Raw genomic sequence first — 15,081 nt, 5'->3', positions numbered from 1 at the left:
TGGCAGCTTCTTCAGCGGAGGAGGTGATGTGGTTAGCGGAAGCAGTAAGCGCTTTGATGGCAGTGGAAGCATAAGGTGCACATTACTCATATTTACACACAACAACAAAACAACAAAAGAGCAGAAGAGAGATGTGAATGTCTGGAACACGCGCCAACTGACGTTTCACAGATTCACAGCAGAGCATACATATCCACATATTTGTGCTATGTGGCAACACAAAGCCAATCAAATAAGCCGTCGACTCGTTGAGTTCTCATATATGAAGTCACACTTTAACCTTCCGGACGCTTCCTTTGTGGATCAGCGGCGGCAAATCATATTGGTTGCGGTTAGGGATTACTCCCGCCCGCCGCCACACAATCGGGCGAGGCAATCTCGGCGGCAGTCGGTGGCGCATACGTTATTTTTAGTTGACAAAATATGTTGCCACTTCGTGCCGCCACAACTCACAGTTTATACATATATAGTATATAGTGTATATGTATGAGAAGGTGATTGTGGGTTTGGGACTATAATTCACATATGCCACCGCGTGTAATAAAATATCCATATGACTTTGTTAGCATATTCACCGTTCAGCGTGGTGTTGCGATTATCAGCCGAAAGTGCGTGTGTGGCGTTTAATTGGAAATTTTATGACAATTTTCGTAAGTTTCGCTTTTATTGCAGCCAAATTCCTTTTAATTGCCGCGCACTGAGTTGAGCTGAGGGAATTGCTTTGTTGTTGAATGGGGAAGGAGTTTCCATGGTTTATATGTGTATACATGGGACTCTATATGTTATGGGTTTCTAAAACATATGAAGAAATGATACAGTTTATAAAAAATAGTAATTTTCTTTATTTTTTAAGAAATATTTTAGTAAAAATATTTATATTTAAAAAAATTCATAAAGTGAACTAGAGCATGGAGATATCTTTCTAAAAGTATGACAATAGATGGCAGTTGAATCAAAAAAACTTAAGGGGTTAGGGATAGTCAGGATTTTCAAAAAATCAATTTTTTTTACATTTTCATTAAGAGCAAAATCTTAAAAATATTCTCTGAAAAGTCGATCCGATAATTACTTTTCGAGTTATTCAACAAATAACAAAGAGCGCCCAGGCACTCCAACACACTAGTGTCAAACTTTAAATGCGTTTATCTCAAAACTATGTTTTTTGAACTGGTGACAACTGTAACTCGATAACCGCCCAGTAGATTTGAATGAAATTCATACAGCTTTTAAAATACATAATAAACTCAAGCCTGATCCGAAGGATTTTTTTTTTAATAATTTCGATTTTTTAAGACCAATTAACTGTTGATTTTTTCCAGAAAATCTAAAAAAAAAAATTCCTGAGGCCGCTATTTTGTTAATTTTTGAAAAAAAAGCTTCGGATCAGGCCCAGTATTATCTATTTATAAAACTAATTTTTTTATCCGATTGATTTTAGATGAATCTCCAAGAACTTATGATTGTCACTGCAAGGACCTTTTTCTTGAAACTGGGTCAACACAGACAGCTATAACTTTGGAAATTTTAATTTTTTTTCAAATTTCCGTGACTTTCATTGTCAAAACATTGTATATTATTACTATTGTAAAATAACATGATTTAATAGCAAAAAAAATTACTGAAAATTCTAATTTTTTCGTGTCTCCGACTAACCCTAAACCCTTAAGGGATCTCTATTGCCAGTTTATATACAAAGGAAGAATGGTTCTATCAAGATCAATACCAAATTTTTCAATTTATACGTATCTAAACATAATATAATATTACGTTCCTTACGTAAGATCCTTCTCTTAATTAACATTCCTTATTACTAGACGTTAATCGCTGGATCACTGTTTAGTTTGTTGATTTTGTTTACTGCCACATTAAGAAGACTTAACTCCGATAATCCAAAATGGATGTTGATACTCGGGAACGCCTAAACATTTCATTCACACTGTATATTGTAACAAGAAATCTGACTTCGGCAAATAATATATTTCAACTATAAACCTATTCTTGTACTCAGAAGTATACCAGAGTTAGAAATATATTTTTCTTTTCCACTAATAATCCATTCTCACTGATCCCACACGTTGTTTCAAGCTGCCTTTGATCTTCCTTATAATAGTCAGATTTCTATATGGTTTTCATGGCTGTCAATCGATCATAAATCGCACAATAATAATATGACACATTTTTGTCAAACTGACAAGCATCAAACGAAGAAACAATAAAAAACTGAAATCAAATATAAACAAATAGAAAAGAATGCTGCCATTGTACAGTTTATGGATGCTGTGGTCGAAGATCCTTCTTACATTTGCTTACAAACAATAGAGCGCAAATCAAGCACATTAGACAAATGTATATCTGTTTGTATGAGAGTAGTAACGGTAGATCAATCAGTGTCACTGCGAACGTTTCTCCTTTTCTGTGCGTCCGTCCGTCACTCTGATTTTAATTTAATTAGTTTTTGTGTGAAACTGCACTAAGTGATCTGCTCATGTCATTGTTGTTGCTTTTTTACGGTAGTTAAATACATTGGCGAATCGCAATTAGATCGATCATTGTTTAATTACATATGTACATACATATGTGTGTATATATATTGACAAAGCATATTCGATCTACAAAGAGAGAGGGACGTATGAGTCCGCAGAGTATGCCGCAAAAAATATTTACAAAATATTTGGATATAGATAATTGAAACTGTTATTCCATTTCATGCTTTTATTTATATATCTTTGAGTGTAAAAGATTAGCGTTCATCCAACATGTTGTTTGTGGATTTGTGGTGGTCTGAGCGTGTGTGCGTTGATGAGCGCGTTTATTATGATTGATTGGTGAAATTTACCGAAACAGCAAAACACACATCAGATGCATTGAATTAACGAAAATTGTGTTAGAACAAGAGCAGTTGAGGTTAATTTGAAAATAATCATATTCAGTCTCCTATACTGTACGTGAACCCATTTTGTTGTATTGAAAAATCGAATCGATCGCCGTAGAGCGTCTGCTGACATAAGTTAATGTAATTACAGCAACTTACTTGGCTCGCCATTAGACCGCTGCACATCGCTTAATCATTTTAGTTAATTACGACAACAACAAAATGAGCTAACGGCAGTGGCTAAGTACGCGTACATCACCACCACCAAAACCATCGTCAGCACCAAAAATAGGAATTAAATGAAATGTTCACTCGAGGTGCGTGTACGATAGGTGAACTACTACACCCATGGGAAGAATTAAAACAAAATGAACTCCCCCACACGAGCAAGCGACAAAGCGACGACTAACGAGCCGCATTGAAGTGTTGTAAGAACCGCCAAGCAATTATGCTGATTGTAAACAAATTGCTCACGTTCCATCAGAAAACAATAACCATCATGTCACACACTCACACACACATAGACGTTGTATAACGGTAACAATTTAAGTGTAGAAGAAATTACGAGCGCAAATTAGTAGCGGCGGCTTCACACTCACCATTTGATGGTTTGAGGTTCCACTATTGAAAAGGCGAGTAATGCAGCTAGTCAGGATATTTGCCACTTAGTGTTGGCTTTTCATCAAGTGAGTTTGTGGGAACAGTATTTCACTGATAGAAGAAGTAGCGATTGATCCTTAAATTTGGGAACTTGGATCACAGAATATTACCAAAGCTTGGCAATTAAAATGGAGGCGATTTCTTTCACAGAGAGACAGAGTAAAACAATATCTGATAACTTTACCAATACAATATTAATTTTAAATAATCAAGATATTCAAAACACTTCTAGAGTTACCTTGAAACTAATAGAACCCTAGAAACTTCCAAATTAATCATAGAGAGTCCTCTAAAACTGATTTCTACCGAATGTTAACTTTATCTAGTAACTACTGTATCTCGTTTGCTTTGAAAATTGCACTGAACAACATTCCATTCAGAGTAAAACGAATAACCAACCAATCGCGAGAACTAACAGGAGAGTAATTGGAAACAGAAACAAACAAGGAAGGACGAAAAGATCTAATTACGCTAATAGCATTCGAAAGCCGCACGCTGAAAAACTGGTGGTGAGCCAAACATTCAATACATTTTTTAGTCAAATCGAGCAGCATTTGGTGTGGACGAAATGTTAATTCCTGATTGCAACAAAAAGCACAGAAGGCGGCGGAATATTAGTGGCAAGGCTATGGAATACTTTTTTGAACGGTACTTTGGTACAATTCAATGTTAAATTGCTTTTTTTTTTTCAAAGCGACGCACAATCCAAGGTTTCGTGCCTCATACTCATGCGTTGCATGGAGTGCGTGTTGCTGCAACATAAGGTCAAGAAAGCGAGCAAATTATTGTACAACATCCAAAAGTGCTTCTGGTTGAATTTGATGGATACTGACAAATGTAGCGCGTGCTGTCATCTGGCAAATGAATTGAACACTAACAACAAGCATTTAATGAGTGCCGCAGCAATTACAAGTGAATCGTCTAACCAAATGCCGGAGCTGAGGAAACGCAGAAGTCACGCTATGCCAGTAAACGAGGTTAATGGAAGGAGCTCTCCTTTAATTTAAGAATTGAGTATTCAACTACAAAAAGTATTTAGAAATGCGATGAGGAAGAAAGAGTGAAATGGACACTTTTCGAAAATCCTTTCCGCTCAAGTGACTTTAATATTTCGCCGCAATATGCGCTATATACCGTTAATTAAGCAATACCGCGTCACTCGATCTCATTTCATGTGAGTGTGTTGATGTTGTTGTGGCGCACAGCAGCAACTGCTGCAAAACTGTTATAAGCGGATTTTCACTGTTGACGCCTCAAATTTCCAACGCTTCCTACTTTGTGAGCCCTTATTCCTGCGCCGTCATATCTGCATACTCGACTCTCGGTATGCCCACCAAAATTAAATGCAATATGCAAGTAACCGCTTCGAGCTTATGTTGCAAGGACCACACACATTGCCGCTTTTAGGGTAACACCTTCTCGCCTGCGGCCGGCGTTCATTTCGAATTATGCAATATTACGCAAAGCCAAACGTAACTTAAAACTCGTATACTCACTTCGCTCTCCTCTTTGAGGGCATTTCACGCCACGTAAAGGCGTAACGAAAAGGCGTCACACGTTAGGCTCTCAAGCAAACACACACACAAACACGGCGTAAAGGATAATACCGCAGGATACCGATGCGACCACCCGGCGGTTGTGCGCTCCGCTACATATATACCAACATACGCTCGGATGCTCTCGGATTTGACATTTAAACCGCTTAAATGGCCAATTCATAACTCTTTTACACATTTTCATTCACACACTTCATTTGTTTTCGGCAGATCCTTCAAGCTGCACGTCGAAGATTTTTGCCACATTTCATGGGTGGATCTGCTTTGTTGCTTAAGTGATTTATGTGTCTTCAAACAACGCCCTCACTTTTGGAAATCTAATTTCGGAACGGATCGATAATTCTTGAAATTTAAATAACAAATTTTGCGATTTGGGTTCAAAATGCAGCTTCTGTGGTATTCGAATCTGACTAAAAGAAGATCCATATTGTAGAGTAAATAACAAAAATTCCAGTACTTCATAAAAATCTTAAGAAACCTCTTTTCCAACATAAAACTAAGAATTTTATATTAATAAAAGTACAAGCATACACGTGTCCTGTATGTTCCAACAAATCTAAATACAATCTCACTTATTTCCACGCTGCATTCTCCACAGTTCCTGAGAAAACACATTCCTGCTCGACATTCCTTTGCTGTCAGCCATGCAATGAACATGAAATAAATATGAATTTTTAATGAGCCTGTTGGCAAAACACGTCAGTGCAACACACACAAAGAACAAGGGCATATCTGGACCACCATGGAAATTGTATTGGCATGAAGAATTCAAATTACGAGACTATTGTTGCCAGCCGAATGATCTATCGCATGCAATCAGACGAGTATCAGGGAGGTCCTTCGCCATCAAATAAGAGCTGCTTGATTGCATTATGTGGTTGGCTGATCTGTCATTTGGCAGATGCTACAGTGCCTTAGAGAGCTTACCTGGTGCCATCGAATGGCGGAAGAAAACGTCAAATGTGTATCAAGGAATTTAAATACAATTTAGAGCGAAATGCCGAACACACACAAACACACCACTTTGTCAAGGATGTAGCATTTGAGTGCCTGCATCCGTCATCTTTGGTACGCGCTCACCACAAAGGCAACAAAATGCCAAACAAAAGAAATCCGCTATTGTTCGCATCAGTGTGGCAGTTTGTTGACTTTGTGGCACGAAAAGTCAATTTATGCGGATTAGAAGGATTGGCAGTTGGGCTGCGTGTTTTCGTGTGTGTGTGTGTGTGTAAGGAAGCGCTAGAGGGAGAAAGAGGCTGATGAAGAGTGTGAAAAGTTGCTGAAGGCTGGCATTTTAAGGAAATCATTTTATTCGATTCTTTAAACTAAACTTAATTAATCAAATATCAAGGCGTTCTTGTACCTATGATAGTGTTAGGGATGCTTCTGATGCACGGAAGTCCAAAGAAAATACCCTACAATTGAGGTTACGCCTACACTCTACACTGCAATTAAGGCACCTGTGCTAACACCTCTAAACAACACAACGCACTACGGTGCCACCAAGTCACCAGTGTAAGCGTTATACAATCATGAAAGTGAAATTGTTGTGAAGGCGAGGCAGAGAGATACCAATATTAATTATTTCGTAAAAAAAGGACGAATGCTCGGCTAGGTATTTCACAAGGATTATTTACTTAATTGCTTTCTTAGGTCCGCTTATATTTCGCCTCACCACGCAAGCGAAAAACCAAAGTGACCGCTCGGCGTACGGGTGTCAAAAGGCTGCCGCAATGCCAACACCTCCAATCAGCCAGTGGGCGCTGTTGGTGGCACAACCGAGTTGTAGTTGTTGTATTAGACAGGAAAAGAGAATTTAGTTAAAAACTCAATTCTTCGGCAGACCGCTGAGTTGGGTTTTCGGCAATTTTAATTACAGAGTGCGAAACTGTGCTGTGCAACACATCGAGCTAATTTGACTTTCGCAAGCGGCGGTGGGTGCAACACGTGCGCCACAGGAAGTGCAGGCGGTCCTTAAGATGTTGCACCAAAAAGCGATGGAAAACTGTGAAAGGACGAGAATAATTTGCACATAGCGTTCGTGTTTCTGAAGGGCGTTGCAGCTGCACGTGGATTGCCAGCTTAAAAGGCTGATTGCTGGTGGCACAGGGTGTCCTAATTGACACCTCGCCGACACATTGGGAAACCACACTTTTAAATGGTGGCCAAGTGCAAGCGCGTAGGATCAAAGGATGCCTTTAAACTGTAATATTATCCACATGAAATACCTCAAGGCGAGAAGTCGTGTAATATTACTCTACATTCTTGTAGGTGTTGCCTAAACTTGGCTGGATCGCTTAAAAAATATAGAAATCAAACTAAACTCTGAAACCATGAAAAGAAAAAAATATCAAGTTATAAGAATTTTTGAACAATATTTTGAAATACCTTTAATTCCAACAATTTTTTGCAGAAGTACTTTAGCGCAGCTCAAAGGTCTTCTGGGCTTCCCACAGTTGTGGTTACGGTTACGGGTTCATCAACCACAATAGCGCCAAGCAACAAAGACGAAAATGGCTAATGTGTCCTCCAAAGGACATTGAGAAGTGACTTTTCCGAAACCGCAGTCGGAATGCGAGCGAAAACCGAGTACTTCTAAGTATTGCGGGGCATTAACCGACTTTGTGGTGCATAAATCTTCCAAAGTCATAAACTCTGAATGGGAAAAAAAATAAACGAACAAACAGTAGAGAAGTCAAACAAACAGACAATTGAATGGCGGCGAAGGTATGTAAACCGCAGCGCCCTGCAGCTTTGTCTCACTAGAAGACACTACAAAAGCGAGAAACAACGCGAAAATGTCAAACGCTCGCATACAACAAATGCAACAAATGTCACACCTTTGCACCAAAAGCAGCAGCTCACGCCACTAAAGTCATGCAATCCACTTACAAACGCACATATATACATATATATGTATGTATGTATGTGACTAGGTATGCATTCTTATACAGTCCTCTAATAGCAGGACTCAACAATGCAACCGATCGAAAGCGATGTGTTGCACACGGAGAGGCGCGAAATTGAAATCTGAACTGCAACAGCCGCAGCCTCGAGGGCTCACTGCATATGAAGGTATGTCCGTCCATTTGTCTATGGCACACATTGACTTGTTTCGAACTGTTTTTTTTTTATTTCTTTTTTTTTCAATATACATTTGTAATTTGACTCATTAACAATTTCCTAAATGCGAAGTCAACGAAGGAACTCTTGTTTTTGTCAAATTTTCGGGGGGTTTGAATGTGTTTTGCCGCATAAATCACAACTTAAACGATGCGTGATTTGAAAAATTGAAAATGCTATGGAATTGTTGGTGGGCCTGCAGCAGCACTAGGATTTATGACGACTTGACACATGTTGCAAAGGCGGCCTTTTTCTTTTTTTATAAGGAAATGTTAAAAAATATGTTTAATAATGTGTGGTGGAAGTTATGTCGTGTGTGAGAAATACATTTATGTATGTATATACACATTTATATAATATTTTATAGGCATGAAATAGCATTTCAATTTCAACATATACATATAATTTAATTAAGTACGTTATGTGTTCAAAAAATAACGGGAATTTTAATATTAAAAATATTCGACAGATATGATTCCGTGTGGCTTTTTCCTATTTCCAAAAATAAAGAGAACCTTAAATGACCGTCATTTTACAAACATACGATTCAAAGAGTCAAAGGATATCCCAAAAATCGAATTTGTGAAGAGTTTCGACGATTGGAAGAAGCGCTCAGCAGGCTGAAGTGTATTATATTATATATATATATTTGGCGTAGGAACCGCTTTAAGCGATTATAGCCGAATCCACCAGAGCGCGCCACTCATTCCTCCTTTTTGCTTTTTGGCGCCAACTGGAAACACCAAGTGAAGCCAGGTCACTTTGCACTTGGTCTTTCCACCGGAGTGGAGGTCGTCCTCTTCCGCGGCTTCCTCCAGCGGGTACTGCATCGAATACTTTCAGAGCTGGATTGTTTTCTTCCATCCGTACAACATGACCTAGCCAGCGTAGCCGCTGTCTTTTTATTCGCTGAACTATGTCAATGTCGTCGTATAAATCGTACAGCTCATCGTTCCATCGTCTGCGGTATTCGCCGTTGCCAATGTTTAGAGGACCATAAATCTTGCGCAAAACCTTTCTCTCGAAAACCCCAAGAGTCGTCTCATCGGATGTTGTCATCGTCCACGCTTCAGCGCCATACATCAGGACGGGAATAATGAGCGACTTATAGAGTTTGATTTTGGTTCGTCGAGAGAGGACTTTACTTTTCAATTGCCTACTCAGTCCAAAGTAGCACCTGTTGGCAAGAGTGATTCTGCGTTGGATTTCAAGGCTGACATTGTTGGTGTTGTTAATGCTGGTTCCCAGATAAACGAAATTATCTACAACTTCAAAGTTATGACTGTCAACAGTGACGTGGGAGCCAAGACGCGAGTGCGCTGACTGTTTGTTGTTATTATGTTTGTGTATTATATTGAATGGGAATTATATTGAAGGCGAAAACATTACCGTTTCAAAAGACAAAATTTCTCGATATTTTTTTAACACGACTCGTACAATTACTAATATATGTATATCGGATAAAAAAACTTAAAATTATCCTTGAAACATGTACTCTTACGTAGGCAACTGAAAAATAGTAAATAAAATTACCATTTTAGTTCCTCAAGTCATTCCTTTAGTGATAGAATTAATCTAACCTATTACAAGCGCAGCAATTTCATGTCGCGTTCGCCATAACCTCAATTTCCCGCTGAATGTTGGGCCGAAAGATTAAAATTAATGTCCAGGGAAGGCGTTTACAACGCAGTCGAAAAACGGAAATATTTTGTAAATATTTGCAAAGGCAGATAATAAATTAATATTTGTACAGTGTCATGCCACAACTATAGCAATAACAACACCAACAACAGCAGTAACAATGAAAACCTAGCATTATCAATGCAACGAGCATTGGCGTGCAGCAGCGAAAAAATGTCAAACAATCAGAAGAAAGGACAACTGCTACGAATGACATTTGACAAACATGACAACAACACTAACAGCAACAATAACAGCGTGCAATATGCAGGCACAGGCCAAATGCACATAGGCGTCACATGCGTCGCATTGTACAGCAATCAAACAAAGCCAACACACACACACTCACTGACAGACAGACAGACTGACTGCGCGGTACAACAACGGCAGTGTGGACTCATGCTGCACCGGCTGGCAGGAGGGCTATTTGCTTGATGGCCGCGCCGAAAGGCAACTAAATGGCCAAACAACAAATCAAATGTATCGGTGAAATGGCTTTTCAAAATCGACTTTTAAGGTGATTTACTCAAAATGAGTTTGGCCAAAGCAAACTGAGCGACAGCAGCAGTGCAGCCAAAATGCCAACGCATGATGCAAAAAAATCTAACCAAAAAAATCAATAAATTTTAAATATTGAAAACGTTCCATTTATAGTTATATGTGTGTGTGTATATTATTCACATAAAGCACTGAATTGCATTCATGTCTTCTAAAATAGTAAATTTATCTAGTGAATCATCTACGTTTCTTCCTGCCACGTGCTACTTAACCGCAAAATGCTGCTTAAAATACTCAAACGGAAGTGAATTTTTGTATAGAAAATATACAATTTGGAGTTATCAAAATTGTGTAAATGCAGGCAAGTCTATAAAACACTTCACGCACTTCCGGAGATTTTAACAAGTGCTACGGTACTTGACTCACTTGAAATGGACTACATAGAATCTAGGCATTAATATTATAATAAAGGCAATTGCTTTGTTTTTTTTTTTAATAAATATATCTACATAAGCGTGATCACATATCCAAAAACAATATTATTTTCCTCTCTTTATCAAAGTCAATTATAGCCAAAGCTTTTTATCAAATTTTCTTTTTATTTAAGAACCCAAAAATCAGATATACATCCACATTTTCAGTTTCGAGATTAATGAGTTAATGATGAGAAACTTGAATTTAATCTTTCTCTGAAAGATGACCAATTTTTTTCTTTTATCTGGCTTTCATAATCCCGAAGCTCAAATCTATCCATCTTTCCCGATGGCAATAATTATCATCTAAATAATATGCGAGTCCTTTCATTAAATAAATGCAACGATTATATTCACCTAAAAAAATTACTTAATGGCAATTAACCGTTACAAATGTAACTTTCAAAATATATATGTCACATGTGTCTTTATGTGTGAATAGTAACAATTGACAGCTGTCAGTAATTTACTAACAAATTACATAGAATTTGTTGGCGGTCAGAGAACCGCATCAAAAACCAATATAATAAACACGTCCACTATATACAACAAGCGCATATGCATTATGTTTATGTTATGTTTGAACTAAGTGAATATATTTTGTGTAAAATATAACGGTAAAGATTGACATACATACATACGAACTTGTGACAATCACTCAAATGCTGTCATATGTATATGGATAAACGCGTGTATATAGCCATATGCATATATATGTAAATATATAAGATCATGTTCATATGTACATATGTATGTATGCGCGTGCATGTCTGTCCCAATATATGCATAATGGCGTTTACATGTTGGCATTTTTATTATTTGTTTATTGTGGCGCATTAACAATTATTTTTAAGTACCAACAGCTATTCAACCACAACTACACCAACAGCAACAACACAATTTTAACAGCAATCATAGCACCAACCAACGCATCCAACACGTCCACATGCAACGCCCATTTGCGAGTAATTACCCACCGCAATGCAACATATATACACCGCTCCCCACCCAAAACGCGCCATTTCGCCCACTGTACATACATACACACACTCACATACTACATGCATACACGTGTCTGTGTTTGAAGGAATAGGCGCGCCGCCTCCAGTATAACATGCAAATGCCCGTAATTTTGAATAATTACTAGCGTTTTTTAACGTTCCTAAATGTGGTCACAGCCATTGCATGCATGAAGCCATATACATAGATACATATATGTATACTCGTACATATGTAAAATAAATAAAACGCAACCGAAAAGTAAATGAAATGCAATTTGCCATCCCCGCAAAGCGTTCACGCTCGCATTCAGCTCTCCCATAGTCGAACGAAAAGTTGTCACACGATGTGTGGCAAGCCGCCATACAAGTGTATTTGCGTGTCCACAACAGCGGCTATATGTATCTTATCATGTATGATGATATATATAAGTCATATATGCTTATGTGTGGCACCACACCTGTACAAGAGTATGTGTGTTGCAACATGGCGTGGCAAGCATGTCCAACGTGGCTATCGTGTAGCGAACGGCCTTTGCGTGCTCATTATCAACAACATCCTGCATATGTTTACCTTTTATTTAAATGCAAATACACACAAGCTTTCATATGTTTAAACATTATGATTAGAACATTTGCGTTTATATGGCTGCCGAATACTGTGACGCCTCCTTCTTCGCCTAACACACACTTTAACGCATTCAGCGTGACGAAGCTTGTAATGGCGTCAGATGTCATCATGCCACGTAATAGAAGATCAAAAGTTTTGTAGAAAAAATTCTATATATTATATTAATCCAATAACACCCTAAAACCGCAGAAGCAATATTTCTATAATTCTGAGTTTTTTAAGTTTCTTCCCAAAATATAAGGTTATGCATTATATAATTACAAAAAAACATCACTTGGATATCCTCATTTGATCACAGATCCCATGTTTTTTTACCCACAGCTTTCTCTCTCTCTCTTTCTCTCTGAAGATCCTTATCGAATTCGATTGCAATTGTTGGTCATTGTAAAAAGAATGGGACAGAGTTCGATAATGTTAAGGCTAAGATAAAAAAAATAAGATTTGTCATAAAACATGGAGAGAATAACTGAATAAAGAAGTTTTTACTTGTCAATCTCATGGTTCAATAATTTTGTGAATTATAATCGTTTTTTTTCGACTTCTGCAATAGTCACCTTCGCGAAACCTATGTCACACCAATTAATATAAAGTTTAAGACCCCCAGAAATTAAAAAACCGTTAATCTACTGACAGTTCGTCAAACTCCTCACCCAAGAAGCGTGAACCACAATTCTGCGTTCAAAAATTCAACGTCTTCGCTTGTCAAAAGAGCCAATTTGTGGGGATTTTTGACTTGGGCCATAACCTACGACTTGTCAGTTGGTTTTCTCTCAATTTTTGACCCGTCGGATCAGCGGCATTACTTTCCTCATTTCGCCGTTTTTCTTATATATTCAGTTGTTGTTATTTTTTCATTTTTTCTCCAGCTCTTACGCAGCTCCCTTAAGTGCGTGTGATTTTTGTAATTTGACACTTTTCTCCAATTGATTGCCTCAAATCCGCTTGAGCTGCCACTTCTCGAGTGAGCACAAGCGCGCTTACATACTTACATCTGTACATTCACACATATGCATTTGACTTTCTTTGCAGTCCACCGACTTTCTACACACAATCGCCGAGCATTGCGCTGTTCTTCCCTAACACGTTGCCTTGTGTCAAACGCATAACCCCCCGTTGCCTGTTGGGTGTACAAATGTCACTTTGACACTTCAACGTGTGTGTTCGCGGGCACTCTCCGCCTTGTACGAGTATGTGCGCTTAGACAAGGAGGCTGCCAAAGCAGTGGCGGCGTTTGTCACCAAATGTCACAGCCAAATAATCTCCGGCTGGGAAAAATCTCAAAATCTCGAGGAGCAAAGGTGGAGTGAAGAACCGCGCTGCAGCATAAACGACAATTGGGTCTCAAGTGTCGTGTTAGGCATCAGTGCGATATTTTAATTTATTGCACTTGTTATTCTATTCACTCCAACTGATGCCGCTGTGAAGCACCCAATCAAGTGGCTGACAAGTCCTTGTTGTTGCTTTGTTAAGCAGGAGATTTTTGTTTTCCTACATGAAAGATAAACATTAGCGTTGTTGTTAATTGGAGAATGAAAATATGTCAAAAAGAAAGTGCCGAAACCCACTTGTGCGACTGTTCCTCTGACAGTTCGTAACTCGTGTTCCGGTGACAGTTGACAGTTGTCGGGGAACATTTGATATTTAGCACTGTCAAGTGGTGCGGCGGGAGCGGAGCGGCTGAAACAAAGTGTTATCCATCGATGGTAATTAATAAATTAAGTGCGCTTAGTATTTGTTAAGTGCGTATTGTTTTTATTTTCATTTTCATTTCTGTTTCGGCTTTCTTTTGCCGGAGCGGTACATTAGAGATAGTAGTATATTTATTGAACGGTATTAAATTTGCATTTATGTTGACAAACACAGCGATAGAGGAACTGACAACAAAAACATGGGAGACCACACAACAACTGGCTGCATATTTCAAGCAGGAAATCAAGTATTATATATAATGAATATAAATAAATAAATTAAAATCATATAAAGAATGGCTTTAGATATTTAGATATATTTAGATGAATAATTAAAAATAATTTCAACAAAGGTTATGTACTAAAATTTTGTTTCGAAAATCTACAATGAAATTTAATTATAATAGCAAAACCTCTTTTGAAGATCACGAAAGGCGAAAATGGAAAATGCTTGTTGTATGTTCCATAAATTTTGTAGATAACAAATTCGTAATCATTTGGTGACATTTCAAACACCGACCATAGGCATTACTATATAATTTTTTAATAATAAATTGTTTATTATATATTACGTAGATGATCTCACTTACGACAAGGAAAATAAGGTAGGTGGGTATAGTGAAGATCGGACGACTCACCTTGGCCTTTATGAGGTACCTTGTGAAACCACTTGGACTGGAATCCCCTTACACTACTATGTGCTTTCTGTACCACTCAGAGACCTTGCGAAGTTAATCAATTCAAAAAGTTTTATATTTGCAACTGGTACATCATGGAGAAAACCGCGACCGATAGTATATATTTTCATACAAAAAGTCTTGGATCCGCATTAAAGACGTACCACAGTCTCTTCATCTTCTACTTCTTGCCAGCTTCTACAGTAATCATTGTATGATAACCCC

Source organism: Zeugodacus cucurbitae, chromosome 3, assembly GCF_028554725.1.
Source record: "Zeugodacus cucurbitae isolate PBARC_wt_2022May chromosome 3, idZeuCucr1.2, whole genome shotgun sequence".
Lineage (NCBI taxonomy): Eukaryota > Metazoa > Arthropoda > Insecta > Diptera > Tephritidae > Zeugodacus > Zeugodacus cucurbitae.
Note: the sequence above shows the minus strand (reverse complement) of the source record.